The 19057-nt window shown below is 38.2% G+C and overlaps 1 protein-coding gene across 1 annotated transcript in view; it reads right to left on the bottom strand.

Moving 5' to 3' along the window:
* Window positions 1-19057, bottom strand: part of DOCK3 (dedicator of cytokinesis 3) — a 207249-nt gene that overhangs the window by 98450 nt on the left and 89742 nt on the right. The gene's annotated exons all lie outside the window — the stretch shown is intronic.

Here is a 19057-nt window from a genome sequence, read left to right as displayed (position 1 = left end):
CAAATACACGCACATATGTATTTTATACATATGAGAACCAGTCCCCATTAATCCTAACTGTAATTTATCACATATTAGCCTTTTCACCCCAGCATGGTGCTGTGGGTTCACTTGAAGCAGTGTGTCCATTATAAACACGGAACTATTTTCAGAATTGCCACTTTTGTCACAATGCTCCCTAATTCTGTAAACATCACTCTGACATGCATCTTGCTATACACCTTTGCATGTTTCTTTGCCTGGGTTTGTCTTGCTAAGCAATGCAGATCATGCTCTCTGGTTGCTGAACTTTACTTCAATCTCCATGTAAACCACAACCTCCTTCAGCAGTAATTTTAACTAATTGGCAGCAGATGCTTCTAAACTCAGATTGTTAACTTGCCCCAAATTCACTCAGAAGAAACTGATACTTGGTAATTCTTTACCTACAGCTACTTTCTGAGACATCAATTAGTAAGTTTAATGTTTTAGCAAACACTTTAATGACATGGCATAATCTAATCTTTTAGTAAGGTTTATACATGCTGTATTAGGTGCAGAGCAGTACAATATCACAACTTCAGTACATTACACTTACAGTAACAATTACAACAGTAGTGCATCTTCACAGGAACTTCTATCTACCTAACACAAAAAATCAAGTCAGAATTTTCAAATTAAGCCCTATTTTCAATAAAGCCACACAAATGACATTCTTAACCTTTATCAGTAACTCAGCCTTCTGCCCATCAACTTGGTGTTACCTACTTAAGGTTGTGAAAACACCCAGCAACAATCCATTCAAGCAGGATGGCTAAAGCAGTTGCTCCTCCCAGTTTTTTGCCTCAGTCTGTTGTTGCTCCTGCTAAAGGGCCATGGAAGTAGGACCTCCATAACTTCACAAGCAATTACACTGTGGCAATCTGGACCTTCAGGTGTTAGTTAGCAGCAGTTACAGTTGCTAGCATTCTGCTCTCCCTACTCAGTCAACTTCCAAAGAAGAGGACAGTTACAGTGGTGCCCACATAGTAATTTAAATAAGTAGCAGCTCACAGACATGTTATTTCCATTTCACAGCAATCAACATCAATATTTCCAATGCCTTTGAAAACACTGCTTAAGGACATTTTAATTTTAATAAACCCATTTAATTTTAATTCTTAAATCCATTTTATGGTATGACCTTTCATTTAGGAAGATTAGTAGCTAACACACTTTTAATTCCCACTACAAGTATGATTTGTAAAACCTGTCTCCCTCAACAAAGTTTAATTCCTTAAAAAAAACACAGACAAACCAAAATAATCTATCAACACCTTCAGAGCTACAAAAGTTCTTCATTAAACAAACATCAGTCCTCTTAAACAAAATAACTAGAAACAATGATAATGAAATGATTGTAGTTTATTTGTTAAATATAAATTTACCAACACCCACTACTACTACACTGAGAAATAATTACTATGCCTTAGGCATATTAACCTTGTCCCATTTTTAAGGCTAAAAGTGTAAAATAGATCCATACTACACAAACAAGATCTCTGAGAAACTATTTTTCCTCTTCTACTGGTAATGTAATCTGGGCACCAAACAGCAGCACCACAGATGAACACCAAATTGCTATGTGTGGCCTAGGATCAGGAGGAAACGAAACAAGCAGCACCCTGCCAGTTGAAGATGGTGAGCAACATAAATCACATCTGCTGGGTGAAAGATACTCAACTAGTGAAAATGTTCATCCAAAATCCAAGTGTAAATCAAAGCTGGCTCACTTAGATTTCATTGCAAATCTCTGCAAGTTATTATACCCTATATAATAAGTACTTGGAATATCCTCACTTTCATGGCAGTTGTCAGAGGAAGGCTGGTTCTCTTCATTCAGAGGATAACTGACATTTTGAAGGGAAACCAAATGACTAGCAGAGCACCAAGCTCTGCTGTGAGATGAAGAAGTACTTGCAGAAAGGGAGAAAGAGAAATTTGCCAATGTATTAATGACTAAGAAGATTTTCAAATTCTGGGATAAAAATACAGGGAATACAGACTACTACCCAAATCAGAGAAGCAGAAGATGCTGTTCCACAGATAAACTGAATTAAGGTCAAAAGAAAACAAATGGTGACAACAGCCTTCCCTATGAAAGGTCCATCCTTACCCTACCAGCCTCTTTCCAACAATGTCCAGAAGTGGATAATTAGGGAAACAGTGGAAGAATAATGAAAGCTTACACTAAAGAATTGCTCAAGAATTGCAGCAATATCTCAGAGTTTAATAGTCCTGGACATAGTGAACCCAGGGCAATATTCAGGCTGTCATGCTTAAAAGACTCTCACAAGCCTTTTACATTTGTCTGTACCACACAGATGCATTTATACATGCATTGTATAGACTATTTAAAGAATTTATGAATTAACCCTTGTTACATTGAAGTTCTTCAAGAAGTAATGTTAAGACTGCTCTGTAACCTCTGCTCATCTCAATATTAACATTGCATGTATTTGGAATTACATGGAAAGCCAATCACATCCTGGGCTGCATCAAGAGAAGTGTGGCCAGCGGGTCAATGGAGGTGATTCTTCCCCTCTACTCCGCTCTGGTAAGACCCCACCTGGAGTACTGCGTCCAGTTCTGGAGCCCCTATAACAAGAAGGAGATCTGGAGGTGCTGGAACGTGTCCAGAGAAGGGATGGAGCACCTCTCCTATGAGGACAGACTGAAAGAGTTGGGGCTGCTCAGTCTGAAGAGGAGAAGGCTCCAAGGTGACCTTCTTGTGGCCTTCCAGATTCTTAAGGGGGCTACAAGAAAGCTGGAGAGGGACTTTTTAGGATATCAGGTAGTGATAGGACTAGCAGAAATAGAGAAAAACTAGAAATGGGTAGAATCAGATTGGATGTTACGAAGAAATTCTTCACCATGAGGGTGGTGAGACACTGGAACAGGTTGCCCAGGGAGGTGGTAGAAGCCTCATCCCTGGAGGTTTTTAAGGTCAGGCTGGATGTGGCTCTGAGCAACCTGATGTAGTGTGAGGTGTCCCTGCCCATGGTAGGGGAGTTGGAACTAATGATCCTTGAGGTCCCTTCCAACCTTAACAATTCCATGATTCTATGATTCTAAGTTCTGTATTTTTAAACTTTCACCACAGGTTTTCTTTGAAAAATTATGTCAGCACTAATGAGCACTTAATTTTCATAACCAAAGTCAAATACAACACAGCACACCACAGACTCCTGTGCAGGACATCCCTCTGACAATGACAGAGAAGGGACTGTCAAACCTTTGAGCAGAGATAGTCTGTTTATAATTGGTTCATTACCAGAAGTTGTATTGCTCAGACTGCTCCCAAAATGTCCAAAGAGAGATATTCTGGAGGTTCATTTAATAGCCTCTTGCAAGGTTTTACTCCATTACCAGGCAGAAATATTTTAAAATTTGCAATTCACCCTTTTTCTTGTTACAGCCATAGAAAATCTGGTTGCTGTCCCCACAGTCCAGTGCTTTTCAAGAAATGAAGCAGAGCACAATCTTTTTCACCTGCCTATTCATCAATTGTTTCCTTACTGCAATATGACCTCTGCAACAAACTTTAAATTCCTTTAATTTCCAGTCTTCCTTTGTGTCACTAAATAATCAAGGGGACTTTGAGGCAACCACAGCACTTGAGAACTGTGGCAGGTGAAGAGGCCTTCTGTCAGGAGAGCTCCTCTGACAGGATGAGAATGGAAAGACAGCTGTGCTAAGCAATCGTAAGACTAAGCCACCTCAAGTTCTACCACTTTTCCTCACAGATCCTTTCACTTGAACTTACAGTTCTGTTCCTCATCTCTCCAATCCTTGGTATTACTGTTAGAGTTTCAACAGTTTACAGAAACTAGTCTAAACATCTGCTAAGGACTCACTAATGCTAATAAGGTTGGTATATCCTGGAATGGAATATGAACCTTTTTACACTGCTGCTCTGTATTACGAACCAGTTAGCCTGATGGTCCCCATTTTACAACTGCAAATTTATTTCTGTGTCAAAGGACACCAGGAGGAATAACCCAGTTTCCAATGATCTGAAGATCCACTGCCTTCAGCTATAATTATAGTTCCATTATTGGGCAAAGGCTCACATTTAGGATCAAGAAACTTAACTCCTTTGACAGAGTCTTCAGTGTGTCTATTGATCAAGTTCATCTGCTGCACACACACAAGTGCATGCATAGAATCTAGACAACATTAAAGACCAGTTTAGTAAGACCAAAATATCAAACCTGAGTAAACTCCATATGCAAGTAATTGCCCAAATTTGTAAGCACTGGACTTTATTACAATTGAATATAGCCTAATTGCTTAAAGAAAAGCACATGCTACTCCGTTAAAAACCCCTCAAATACATTACAAGAATTAAAAAAGTCAGTAGGTATAAATGCCAAAAAGGCCATGGAAATTCAGGATGGGGAGAGACTCAATATTTGATGCAATCCAACTATTTGATCTAACTACTGTCAACAAAGCCCAAGAACTCATTTCCAGCTATCCTGACAGCACAAAAATCAGTTTTCTGTTGCAGAGCATCACAGGTAAGAAATGCACCAAAACAGAAATATTTTAAACATTTTTACCTTGCTGAGTTCAGACCTAAGATGTACCGTAGCAGTATCTTAAACAAAAGCTTATTTATTCCTTTTGCTCCTACACACTATATGCAATCTTCAATTACTCTAACTGCAAGATCTCCTCCTGTGCTAACTCACATCATAGTGAAACCACCTCTCATGCAGCAGTAAATCAGGTTTCACAATCACTTGCACGATTAGTAATTGCTAAAGCTACTCAAATATAAGAAACGTTGTTCTGATAAGCAAAGTCAAATAGCTTTTTGTTCTTTTTCTTGAAAAGAAGAAAAATGAAAGAAGAGTAGTGTCTCATTTCTTGGCTTCCTTCAACTGTCTGAAAAGCAGGGCCATACTGAACTGGCATCTGTTTCTGCAAAGAGGAAGGAAGCAATAAATGGTTTGGGACACCACATTTTCAGCATGAAGGAAGGGGCAAACAGGGACAAAATTTACTGTTGAGTGAGCAGGAGTGGCATTATGCCTGTGGGGAATTTCTATTATTGAGGTCTGGTTTTGTCTGTGAGACTATTTTTTTTTTTTAATTACATGCAAAGATGACAACAAAGGGCCTGGCAAAGAGCTTGGAATCATTTAGTGAGCTCCCTTAATAATAATAATTAACTCATTGGTGAGTTTAATTGGTGTGGGGTTGCAAGGCAAAAATCCTAAGCAGGTATCAGTTTATGAATGTAGGTACAGCATTAATAGGCACATAGTGCAAAGAACTGCAGAGAGTTGCAGGTCAGTTTTGGTCCGACTTAGAAATTTATGATAAAGAGAACAGATTAAAAAAACCCAAAAATTCGTTCACAACGTATAGGGAATTTGTTTTCTGAAGCAGGGACAGACACGCATTTGGGCAACAATCCCCTTAAGCAGAAACCTCACACCCTGTACCTTTCCTTTGCCTTAAATAATGACTAAGGTAGCCATTTCTCCCACAAACAAATGCCTCCTTCACCCCCTCCAACCTAATGTGCCACTGAAAGGGAAAAAGGTGCAAAGCTGTTTCCTCTTTTTTCTTATTTTCCCCAATACTTCTGATTTCCAGAGATCTGAAAAACCTCATTGTTTTCACAAATGCCTCTGCCCTTTCCCAAAAGCTGCATATAACTGGGTTTGCAGCATCTAATATTTGACCACTCCCTCCTAAGAATAAAGGTGATTTTTAAAACACATGTACCAGTGCATAGTGAAAAGGGTCATATGGTAGTAAGCAGGTCATGTAACTTTCATTTTAGTCCTTGATCTTTTTTTTTCTCACCTTTCTAGCATCATGTAAATCCCTACTACTACCTGAATACAAAATAAAAATTCAGGAACAAAAGCCTGAAAATGCCATCATGGCATCTAGCAGGAATAATCCACATAGAGAGATCTGCTTAGGCAGCAGATCATGATACTCAGTCCTACTGCTCATATGCATGGTATTGTTTAATTTCTCAACAAAATATCTCTTTTAGTGTCTTCTTTTAATGAATGCTAATACATCTGACAATAATTCTAGACTAAAATCTGAGTTGCCATAGGAATACCATAAGCACTTTAAGACACTACAGTAGAAGGAGCAATTTTTTGGTCTCAGATAAATCTGAGAATAAACTCTGTGGAGCGCAAGCCCTGGTCATCTGGGATAGACCTCAGGATGAGCTAGTCACTCTCTATGACAACAGAAACCTTGCCAACACTTGCCTTCAAAAGACTGTAGTCTTGCTGTGCAGACCACATTTTGGGCAGTTTACTTCATTGATGCCATAAAGTGCTGCATACATTCTACCACTGTGTGTACAAGCTCTACGAGGACAATATGCTGACCGGATGAATGGAAATATTTACCAGTTACTGGTATATGACCACCACATTTTCTTAAAGCTACAAAAAAAGGTGCTTCTTTCAAAACATTCATAATTTGGTAGAGAAACACCATGAAAGAGATACCTGGGGTTTGGTGGGGGTGGGAGAGGCAGAGAGAACTGAACTGCAGTCTCTAAACCTAACAGTTTGGACAAGCTAATATTTGCATGAATTAACTTGGGAAACTGCTCTCTGGATCAGAGAGGATGTACCAGTCTACCAGTACGGCGTACCAGTGCTGTACCAGCACAGCAGAAGTTTTAAAGCCCTAGTGCAGCAGCATGAGCTGTTTTTTCTGGAAAGCAATTACTGCTCTCCAGTTGCCTGTGCAGCACCAGAGAAAACCCTGGCTGCATTGTCCTGGTTTTCCGTTTGTGCTGCATCCTGCAACGTAGTTAGCAGCAGCAATACGAGGCTTCTCACATTTGCTTGCAAAACTTAACATAGGAGCAGGGAAAACACAACATTTTATTTTCATTCCATTCGCCAAACTTGTTACAGTCTTTCTCATGCTTGGCATCTGCACAATCATTCCTATGCTCAAGTGATCCAAAATGGTCACTGCAAGATAGCACTGTATCCTAGTGACCTTGAGAACACCCTGTAGAAACTATGTAAAATGGAGCAAGTTTCACATCAGCACTTCTGAGAATGTGAGATGGAAAAAAGCATGTGTGTAAAGGGACACTTTGCTCACTTCCCATTGTCATAAACAGGGGGTTGATCTTTCTTTTGAAAGATGCTTTAAGCAACGAGAGAAAGGGTTTCTAACGAAGTACAGCTGTTCGTGAACCATGCATAATTATGATCAAACAGTAAATAACTTGGGCTTCTCCTAAGAGCTGAAGTCCCTTGCAAATACCACTTTGTGGAAAGATCACAAATACTTTCAACAAAGTTTCCTTTATTTGAAAATAAGTCACACTGCAGAGAGGTATTGCCCTCATACTTCAGAAGGCACAACTCTTGAAATGATTGAGCAATTTGCAGTCCGTTTAGGAGTACTCTCTGTAAAAAGCTTTTCGGGTTTGTTTTCTGTTAGTCATGTTTACCTTCTAGAATTGCTAATTTTCACTCATGTTCTTGGACAAAATCTACAAACTTATGGCTGCTGTAAAACTGACCTGATAACAATTCCCAGTTCTCCATAGAACGAGCCTTCAGTTTGCAGTTTAAGCGTAAGTCAAAGCAAATGTACATGTGTAAATGTGTCTGTGAAGAACTCAATTCCTGTTTCTAATACAAACCAACAATGCATAATGGATTCCATGGCACAGCAGTGTTTGAGCAATCCATCCCTGATAGCAGCCACTCCTCAACCTCTGAGACAGAAAGATCACCTCTGCTGAACTTTCAGTTTGCATATTGTCTGAACTATTCATGGACTATTTAAACTCTTCCCCTTTCAGGCAAGTGCTCATGCTGTCTGTTTTTCCCTTTTTCTTTTGTGGGAGAGGGGGAGGGAGAGTTTGCTCATCAGCTGCCTTATCCAGCAGACCTGCAATACCCCCAAGTTTGAGAAACAAGTGAAGTAAAATACACTGATTTGGCTTAGGGAGTGTATTTTATAAAGCCATCTTAGAGAAAAGAACACCAAATCTGTGAGGGAAATGAATCTGGCTCTGAGGAAACAGCTCCAAGCAACACAGTTTGCTTCCCAGCAAATTCAGGCTTAACACTCATGAATTATTAAGTTACCACATTGGCTAGAAGCCCCAGGGGAAGATTACAGAGCTTACAGTATGACTGTTACTGCAAACGCTAGGTTTCCATAGAAACTGAAAATAGTGAAAATAACTACCTGTCATTTCACTCTACCACATTAAAGGCATAACAACCACAAGGTTAAAAACATTATTAAAGCCTACAGGAGAAATATGGCTAAGCACATACTACGTTCTCTTTGGTTCTCATGAGTCTGCCACACTTGAACATTTGACACTGTCATTAGGGGTTTTTTGCTATTTACATCATGAAAGGTACATATTTGTGTTCCAGAAAGGAATCCTCTCCATTAGCTATTTCCAAAAAAAGAGCCTTTAGTCAGAGTGTGATTCCTTAGTCCCTGCCAGTGATCGTGATTGTAACTAATGAGAAGAAAGTCAGCACAACCCTGCCAGGCAGTAGGTGTGAAATGCTTTGACCATAGCCACAGGGAAGAATTCTAATTTTGGATTACACATATTTTATAGAGTATTTTATCACCACCTCTAACCTGGGAGAGAAGCCAATAGTTCTGAGGGCTAATACAGCAGTCTCATTTACTTCTTGCTCTACAAACCACAGCTCTCTGTTACTTGGCTTTGCACATGACAGTTTCAGTCAGAAACACAGAACTGAGTTTTGACAGTGAATTTTGCAACAGAAAGACCTTGAGCATGAAGAGCAGTATTCATTCCACTGGGCCTTCCTACAGACAGAAAATTACTTGTAATTGCTTTCTCTGAGCTATGTAGTTCACCTAAACATTTTAATGATGTGTATTCACATCCTACCAGTTGTGACAGCACAATCTCTGCTACCTCTGTGTGTTCAAGATACATTTTGTTCTTTCCTCTCTTCGAATACCTGCAAATAATTGGTTTCTTCCTGTTAAACAACTAAAAAGCCTGAAATACCTCTGCAGAAAAATCTGTATCCCTGCTTACAGATATGTCATGTCTGATCCCCAACCTGAAAAATGTTTTTGGGAAGGAGGGTGGTGGTGAAGATAGGAGATAAGATTCAACTTCTGTAAAAGCTCTTCGGTAGCTTGTTTTATAGGAAAGAATTAATATCCCAAATAACATCACTTACATCTCTACAGCAACCTTCATATACATACCCAGATAATAACAGTTTGAGATATATAACATTAACAGGAAAGGGGATAAATAGGAAAACTAAGCAAATGCAGATTTGAGAGTGACACCTAGGGAATGAAAGTCAGCTGAAGTGACTGGTAGAGAAAACAAAAAGGTATTTCTCCTCTTTTGCCCTTTAAAAAAAAAATCCAACCCCCATGTAAAGTACTCTGTAGGTTCTAAATGTCTCTGGCAATGAGCAAACTTTTATTTTCTAAAAGTTACATGCTAGATTAGAAAGCCTCTTTGTCCATTTTCATGTGTGTGCAGTAGACTTCACATCTCCACATACTTTCCCTATTAGAGTGATCAGAACAAGCCACTGCTGTGGGGAGCAATATCCCTTAATGCGTGCTTACTGGATGAGGTTTTCAAGAAAGCTCATCTTGAGCAGGATCAAGAAGTGATAACCTCCTTGTTACTATTGTTATGGATTATCTATTGCACAAAAGCCAAAACCAGAGTTTCCTTAAAATACTAAGAGCACAAACTAGAGTAGTAAGAGGAAATGACAGAGGATTAACTATCCCAACAGATCAGCTTGCTCAGTAAGAGTACAAATTAAAAAGATGGGATTTTTTTCATGACTAAGCAGGAGAAAAACCTCATTAGTTGGTAAGACTAATCCCTAGAAAAATTCTCTGAATATTAAACAAATAATTCTGAATGAAACACAGTTATTTTTTCCCAGTAGACAAATCATTAGAGACAGTCAGTGACGTAACTTTTCTACTTTAAAACAGCTATAAGAAGGCTGCTATTAAAATCATAACAAATGGAAAGTTTAGCATGTAATTACACAATAAAAATAAAGTACAATTTTCCACTTCCTAACATACCAACTGGCAGCAGTGGAACATGATAATATTTTAAAGCAAATAGCAGGGGATAAATAGACACACACTGCCACATCACTCCCAAAGCTATTAACTGAAGAGAGAAGCAATGTAGAAAAAGGGATCTTCAGGTCAGTTTCCTGCTCTGGGGGAGAATGCAGTCAGACCATTTTGCCACAGCTTTTAATGTGGATCTTTCAACATTAGTAAATTACTTTCTTTTTCAACTATTCAGCTTCAACCATATTCATTTACCCAGTAATCCTGTCTTCATTTCTGATCTTATTAATGCCTATCTTCCTGTTTGTTCTTCACCTGCCTCCATCTCTCCAAGCCTTTTGCCATTCCCAGCTGCTCAGCTTCCCTCTCCCCAAGCAGATTTCTGGAACACATACAGTTCCTACAGCTCTGGAGAATGTGGAGCTGCTCTGTAGAGGTGTTCTCCCCTAAGCTTGCTGATCCTGCAATGCCTACTCAGAAAGAACTTGTGGTCAGTTGGATATCTTTTTTTCATTAGTTTGCTTAGTGTTTAAAATGAAAGTTCCAGATATTAATTGTCTGTGCTAGGAAGCCTTACAAGAGAATCGTTCCAAGATAACACATGTAAACACGATGTAATTTTAGCTACACTGTTCTTGCTAACACTTTTAAGCAGCTGATAAACATCTCTATTGGCATCTTAAAAGTCAAGAAAAGGTGATGATGAGAACCACGGAGATAAATGTTGTCAATACAGAGAGAGAAGAAGGGCTCCTGTCAATTTCTCAAGGTTGCTGCCAGAGCTTGGCATACAGGTTTGTACTCTGACATCTCAATTAGGGATTACAGCCTCAGAAAAACTTCTGCTATAGAAAAAGTGAAAGTCAACTGCCCTACAAACTCAGAATTTCTAAAATCCAGTGTTACACAGTGGTGAATTTTATTCTACCCCAGCAAAACAATCATATTTCATTTTTATGGTCCCCTCCCCTCCAAGGGCTGTACTGTGATCTCTGCCTATCCAGTAACACCTATGGCAGGTTATGGAAGCTTAGAGGTACTAGAACAGGACAAGACTGTACAAGTGAGTAGCAGCTTGAGAAAACTCTTCTAACACATTCACACACTGGTCACACCAAAACCACTTTGGTCATGCAGTGGAAATTAGCCTGTTTACAAGGCCAAGTAGACAATACACTTAAAATAACAATCACGTTGTTCTCTGGTTTTGACATGTATAATATTTCAAACTTTTATATATATTCATCTGTTAATTTTTATCAGTTAAAAGAATTTGGTTGGAAAGTATCTCATGATCATCCACATTTCTTCTGCAGTTAAAACCCATGCACAACTGCTGAGCAGTATTAATAGAACAGTGCCTCTTAAAATATTTTGATTTGGCCTTGGAAGAATGGGAGATGATCCTGTGTTAGAATAGCTAAATCCAACTATCATGATATAGATACACAACATTTTTTCAGTCCATAATTATGTTTCCAAATCACATTTCTCTCCTGAGAGCTGTTTTGTCAACAGAGCTAAATTCTTAAGGCAGAAGATACAAGACAGACTGTACTACTCACATTCAACCCAACACCAACCCACAAACATTTTCCTTGCCATGAAAAACATCTTTCCATATCACCTATTAGCAACAGCATTAAAAAGGAAGGTCGTGTTTTTCCCTCATTTTGCCTTTCAATTTTAACACAAAAATAGATGTTTCAAAATTAGCAAATTCCCAGCTCTGCATTGAAAACTGGCAGCTGGGTCGAAAAAATGCTTCTACATTTCTAGTGTTTAAAAAATCACTTTGGGTCTCCAATTTCTCACATTTCTGCACGTGTTTTACCTAGCCATCTGCTGGATTACAATTTTATACTTCACTGAGAAGAATGTGAAAAGGCATCTCAAGAAAACACAATGAGATTGCTTTATAATGGGCTAGATGTTAACCACGTTAATACTTCTATATAGTCTGAGGCAAGAATCAAAAAGGCAAGAATGAGGCAATGAAGGTGCTTCATGCAGTTCAAAAGATTTCTTTTTATTTTTAAAGGAATAAGGTCTATCTCTGTGGTGCACCTAATAAATGTTGATTTGCATTAGAAAAGCTACAAGCAGTTATATATTAAGCACTGCAGGATAAAGCCTTGTTTCAGAGCAGACACTTCCTTCTAGATATTGTGTCTTATTTTCCTAGGCAAAGAGGAACAGCGCAAAATTTGGAATTCTAAGGTAGAATCTTTGTGGGGAAAATATTCTGCCAACATATCTTTTCCTAATTGTAATTTCTAGTCAAGATCAACTTCCATCATGATGCTGCTAGGAAACTACCGGCCAATAAAACATAGCAGAAAAGACTTCTACCTAACAGATTCGTTTTAAGAGCAGATGAGATCACCAGAATTCAACCTTGCCTGCAATATAACACAGACCTTTGGGTTGACTTGCTTGCTTTAGAGGAGGGAAATGAAGGCACTGAGGCAGATGTCTGGCTTATAAATGCATTTTGTTATTCCTGGAGGGGGTTTTGTGTGTTTTATTTATTTATTTATTATTCCATACCTTCTGATTGGATTTTGTATGAGCATTTGCTGGTTTTTCCCTTACATTACTATGCAAATGTTTTATACTTACAATGCCTATCACGACATCAACCTACAGTGCGAAAGAATGAAATATACTCCAGTAGCACACAGTATTTCAGTACAAAATTGTGGACAGACATCTTGCATTACAGCAAACATCTCTCAGGAGCCCTCATATCTGAAAGTCTGAGCACACTATCTGCAGTCATGTTTCTACCACATAAATAGTAAGACAAGAACACAGTATGTGCTCGTTCTGTAAGGTTACACATAATGTCATTTAGATCAAGTCCAAAGGCATAATTTAGTATAAGGTAAAAAAACCACAGGTGTGAAATGCTGATCTTTTTCTTCCCCTTTAAAAAAACCCCAGTGTTCACTTTCCAAATCAAATTATTTGAAATCATAATCAGAGGAAGAACTTCTACTAATTCCAGCTGGCTGCTTCTCTTACACTGACAACAAAGAGAAAGAATAAAGACCAGACGGAGAAAAAAAAAAAATATTGAAGGATGGGTGGATGCAAAAGGAAATGAAAGAAATGGTTTGAGAACAAAACAAGACAAACAACAAAAAAACCACCAGAATTTTTTAAAAAAGCAAGATAAATATGAGGAAACTGAGAGGCACTATTCAAATGAGATCCCTATAGAAAAACTGCAGGGATAATTCTCATGCATACATGAGAAGTAGTCACAGCTTTCAAGGTCACTAACTACACAACATCTTTCCCCTCATTCCATTGTACTGTAGGAGAAATGGGTGATCACTACACAGATTTACATATGCCCTTTGAACCTGATCATCACCTGGGATCTCTGAAACTTCCCATGCATTAAGAATCTTCAGAGTCCAGTTGGAAAGTACTTAACCAGAAGGAATACCGTGGTTCCACACTTGCAGGCAAACATTTATTCTCTGCTTAACTCTTTCCCCCGCCTCCCAGTGCCAGCACTCAAATTCCCACAGTGCTGCCTAGACACTACCAAATTCTCAAACAAAATCATACTGAAACACACCGAACACCATCTGCATGATTCCTGTGCACCCTCACATGAGGAACAGTTCTTACCAACACTAAACAACCACCTTCTTTCTTCCCCCCCCGCTCCCAGTTTCATATCCTTTTATTCTTTTTCTTATCTTCCTCATATTTGCACAGGTCCCATATAAGATATTTCAATTTTATGATTTATAAAAAAAAATCCAACAAACCAAATTTTTATTTGATAGCATCAGTCCAGTTGCATCTGTTTTATTTTACCTTCTCTAAAGCAGTAGAAAAAAAGCCATGGCATAGTTAGCAGCCACAAGTAAACGGATCAGTGAAAATTAGTGCCTTTTGTAATGTTATTTGATTGGTTTTACTTAAGAGTATCACACTTATTAGAAAAAAACTCAGCTTTGTTGCAGAGTGACACAGGCTTCTAGTTCTGCCACAGACATGGAAATCCAAACCCTTAATCTTCAGAAGAATTCTCACATATCAAACCAGATCACAATAAAGGCTTTGAAGACTGCTTGATGATTATTTCAGGATTCAGAGCATCCTAAGGATTCATAACAGGAAGCAAATGTTCAGGAAAAACTGACAAACCTGAACTTGTCTTTTTATGTATTAAAATAGTAAGCTGGATGTAATACAAAATCCAACTTTAACCTTTTGAGCGTAGACCTACTCACCACTACCATACTGCATATGCCATAAAACTTTCCCCTGACAATGGAAGACATTTCTTTTCCTCCCAACTCCTCTGTTTACAACAGCTTCTCTGGATGCATGTTCTATTCCCCCTGCATACCCCACAAAGTGCCACACTTCTGAGTAAGTTTGGATTCTGATCACTAGCAATTATTTATGGATAAAATAAGATGCTCACACTTAAAAATATCTGCAGTATTGAGAAAAGTTACCAAGATGTGGATCCACAGAATCACCATGAAGATCATGCTAATTATTCTCCATGGCTTCATCAGCATCTCACTTAGCTTCCACTGTTATTTGGGTAAACTAGAATGTTAATATTTGCTGGGAATATCTTTGGTTAGGATAGTTGCTGCCTCTTCTGTCCTCATCTCTGCTATCTCCCCAAGGAAAAATGACAAAACAAAAAGTAACGTATTTTTTTCTATTGCATCCCATCTCTTTTTTTTAATTTGGCTAACTTTTAGCTGAAGCAAGCTTTCTCACATTTCCTGGGGCACTACAAGATCATGCGGGGAAGCACATATTACTGTACTTCCCTTCCTTCACTGTTCCTCAGGTAACATTTCAGAGTATATTTTCATTAATTTTAAACTCTTCCAGCTATAGAGCTAGATTTTATTTTTATTTTTTAGCATGTCTATACTATAGGCTTTTTAGACAAACTGTACATTTAATGTATCTCACAATATAACACAATGTGTTGGGAGCCCCACACAGAGAAATCCTACAAGAGCACAGAGTAGAAGAGGAAGTAGTTCTAAACTGAGTAAAATTGACCTGTCCATAGGTACCTTCTTAATTGGTTTCATGTGATTGCTTCTCAGTTACCTTGTTCTACACAAATCAAGGAAAGAGAATGCCCGGGGAGGTGGTGGAGTCACCGTCCATGCAGGTGTTCAAAAACAGATTGGATGTGGCACTTGGAGCCATAGTTTAGTTGTCATGAGGTGTTAGGTATTAGGTTAACAGGTTGGACTTGATGATCTCTGAGGTCTTTTCCAATCTGCTTGATTCTGTGATTCTGTAATGTTCTGAAAAATTGCTAAGGAATTTCTGTTTCTTAGTTTCCAAAATAAAAATAAAGATAACACCCTGATGACATTGCAAGAACAGTTACACAGATTTTTGAAACAGACAGAATGGAATAATAAATGTGAATGATAAAAAAAGAGTTACATAAACAGGAAGGAGAAAATAGAATGTGCAGTATGGTGCTCACTGAAGAGTATTTGATCTTGTAAGTGAAGAGCTAATAATAATGCGGATGGCACAAGAGCAGGAACTAAACTTTTGATTACTGCATGGTGCAAACCAAAGAATATACTTTCTTCATGCATGTATTGGAAAAAAAAAAAATAAAAAAATCAACGCCAGTGACATAAAGCCTTAAGAGTTTCATTACTGTGTCACTGTCAACATACTGAACTGCCAATCTTTACTGTAAATTTACATCTAAAAATCCCTGCAGAAGCTGTATCTTTCTCTCCCTCTCTACATTCAACTCCAGCTGAGATTCTGCTTTTCCAATTTCGTCTCTGCATGCCCAGGCAATTTCTTAGTCCTCTCAGGTAGCTAACCTGATACATATGCTTAAACTGCCTGCATGTCAGGGTGTACCATCCTTGTATTCCATAGAATGCAACACCAAGGTAACAGGACAGTAAGAAAAGACACTCAGCAGAAACAAGCAAACAAACAAAACCCCAAGCAGTGCTGCATTCTGACTGAACAGACCAGCTGAAAAATCACAAGGTCTTCTTATAATGCTGTGTACTAAAGAGAGGAGATCATCAGCAAATGTATGCCTCCTGCAGCTGCCATGGAGAAAATACGGTCTCACAGCTAACAAATTCTTGAGCATATTCTGTATGAGCAATGTACACATGGACTTCCTCTGTCAGAGCATCAACACTACCATGGGTACTTCACACATCCACCAAACCTCCAGTCACGAGGAGGCCTTTATTATAACAGGCACGGAACATGCATAGTAAGTGGGTGAATGGAGGAGTTACAAGCACAAATATGCATGATATTTTCCATGCATAATTATTGAACAGCTCCAGTTTTGCAAATTCAAACACATCAGAATTTCTTTTTGTTCTATTCACTGTCAATAATTAACAATATATCTAGATGGTAAGAGGCTTAAGTGAAGTAAAACAGGATAACTGGTAAAATAGTTTGAGAAACATCCAATTTGTTTTAATATGAAGGCAAAATAAACCACCCATACATGTTTAAATGTAAACTTAATAAAGAAAAAAAAACAACAACTGAGATTTATTTCTCCTTTTTCATACTTAGTGGATTCTTCAAGCCTATTTTCAGAAAAAAAAATGGTATGCTTTTGAATGTGCAATTTTTGAGTTATGGATAATTCCATATATTTATCAGCAAAAAAAGAGCTATTTTAAGAGTAACTAAACCTCACTGTTTTACTCAGTTTAGTTTATCTTCCCTCTTTACCATATCAGGCTTAACGCTTCTCTTCTGCTGAGGCATGAGGCATGCTCTGTATCAGTTTACCTATCTTTTTTTGATGTTTATTGACACCTGCCTGATTGAAGTTCACCATCTTTACATTAACATTTTCCTTCTTTTCTTTTCCAGTTACTATGAACTCTAGCATTTTACAATCATTTATTCCAAGGTACTTCTCACAACATGACTGTATTTCCCTATCTACTGTAATCAAAACTAGATTAATTTTCTCATGGTTTTCCACTAAGTTCTGCACAGCAAAAAATGAAAAAACTGAAGTGTTAAAGCTTAGGGAGAAAGCCTGATGCCTTTGTACATAAAAATATGGGGGAAATTTTGCAACAAAACCCACCAAACGCTTTAAAGCACACAAAGAACCTTTCATCCCTTTTGGTCTGAGCCATCACCTAAAGGTTACTTCTGTTGTAGATTGAAAGAAGTTACTGAGGCAAACATTCATCAGTCCAGTTCTATTTACTTATGAATATTTCCTTTTATAATTCTGTTAAAGCTGAAGTAACTTTTCCCTTTTTTCACCTCCAGCTACAGTACCTTGTGTTCACAACCTAGGAATACATCTCAAAGTGTATTTCAGCTGCTGCTCCAGCTTTCTGCTGGCTAACCCCTAGGTGGTACAGGCTATTGCATCAGCTCTTGAAAACTAGTGGAACTTTCACTGATTCCTCACTTAACCTGACTGGGAAATAACTATTCAAACCAACAGGTTCAATGAGGTTTGCACTCTACTGAATGTCCAAACTACAAACACTGAAATTTGGGTAAGAAATTTATCAACCTCTACACCATTTCAGAAAAGTCAATTTGTCCTTTTCATTTGGAATGTAGCATGAAGCAGCTTTGCTTGCTTTTTCACCTTAATGCACTATTTCACAAGGCATAGAGAAGATATGTGAACTTCTGAAGTACATAAAAAACCCACCATTCTAAATTTGTAGCAATGTGTTTATTTCCTGTTTTTTAAAGTTTCTTTTTTAAAACAGAGCTCAGACTCATTACACATTTTGCCCCCACTCCTCTTTGGGAACTAAAAATGTAAAACTTCTACTGTTTTCACTGTAACAGATTGCTAATACATAAGGTGAAGAGTTAAGTAATAACAACTTTTTGCACATAAAACGTACTTAGATTTGCCAGAATCACTCTTTGTACCTTTTACCATTGTAACTTTCTGTTGTTGTCACTATCAAAACCCCTTCTTAAGGCTTTCCCACTCAGTGTTTACATACTAGACAAACTGCAGCCCAAGATAATTAATCTCCTTTTCAAGCAATTTCTGAGGCCTTCCATAGCCATGGCAGCACCCTGCAGCTTTCTTCTCTAAATAATTTAATGTTTTACTGCTTTGTGGTATGAACTAATTAATTGAGAGTGATATTATTTTGATTTGCCATTTGCACCTTTTCCTCTCAACACCTATTTTCTGTTAAGTCTATCAATAGAGTAATTCTAGGCCTGTCCTCAACTACAGGAGAACAAGCATTTCTTACCTTGTGGGGCTGAAATTCTTGCCATATTCTGCAAAATTATCTTTAAGTTTTCTAACTAAAAGGCACATATTTATAAGACACAGCCAAGCCATTACAGCTTTCTAATAAAGATCATTCTTAGTGGGATGTATTGTGAAGAGATACTAAACTGTTATCACTGTACTTTCATTTTTCTTGGATGAACTTTATTCACTCAATAATGTTCTTCCAAAGAGAGGCAAGAACGTTCTGGGGTTCTTTCCTTAGCCTGGAACAAATCCATAGCTAATCTGCTGAAGATCAGGACCCCTTGGTAGTTTTGACCCCAGGGTAGCAAATGTGGTCTGTGCACACTGTCAGGATGTGGCTTAATCAAAACTCAGAAACCCCCCCCCTCAAACAACCTGTACTTAGATCAGACTAAGCTACCCTGACTTAATATCCAAGACAGTGCATATGCTGCAATCATCTCCTATGTGTTTGATGTTTTCAAGACATGCTTGTAAAGAAAACACACAGCACATTTTCTATTTGCTAACATTAGTACCAATTACCTCAACGTACTGAGCAGCACAGTTGTCTGTCTAGATGCAGGGATGAATATGAACCCTTTAGTTTATCCTTTAGCACAGTAATGAGAACAAGCTATACTGTAACCTGCTGGTAAGACAAGGAGTGGATGGGAGTTCAAAAGC

Source organism: Indicator indicator, chromosome 15, assembly GCF_027791375.1.
Source record: "Indicator indicator isolate 239-I01 chromosome 15, UM_Iind_1.1, whole genome shotgun sequence".
In the NCBI taxonomy this organism is placed as follows: Eukaryota; Metazoa; Chordata; class Aves; order Piciformes; family Indicatoridae; genus Indicator; species Indicator indicator.
This window is presented reverse-complemented; position numbering and strand designations above follow the sequence as displayed.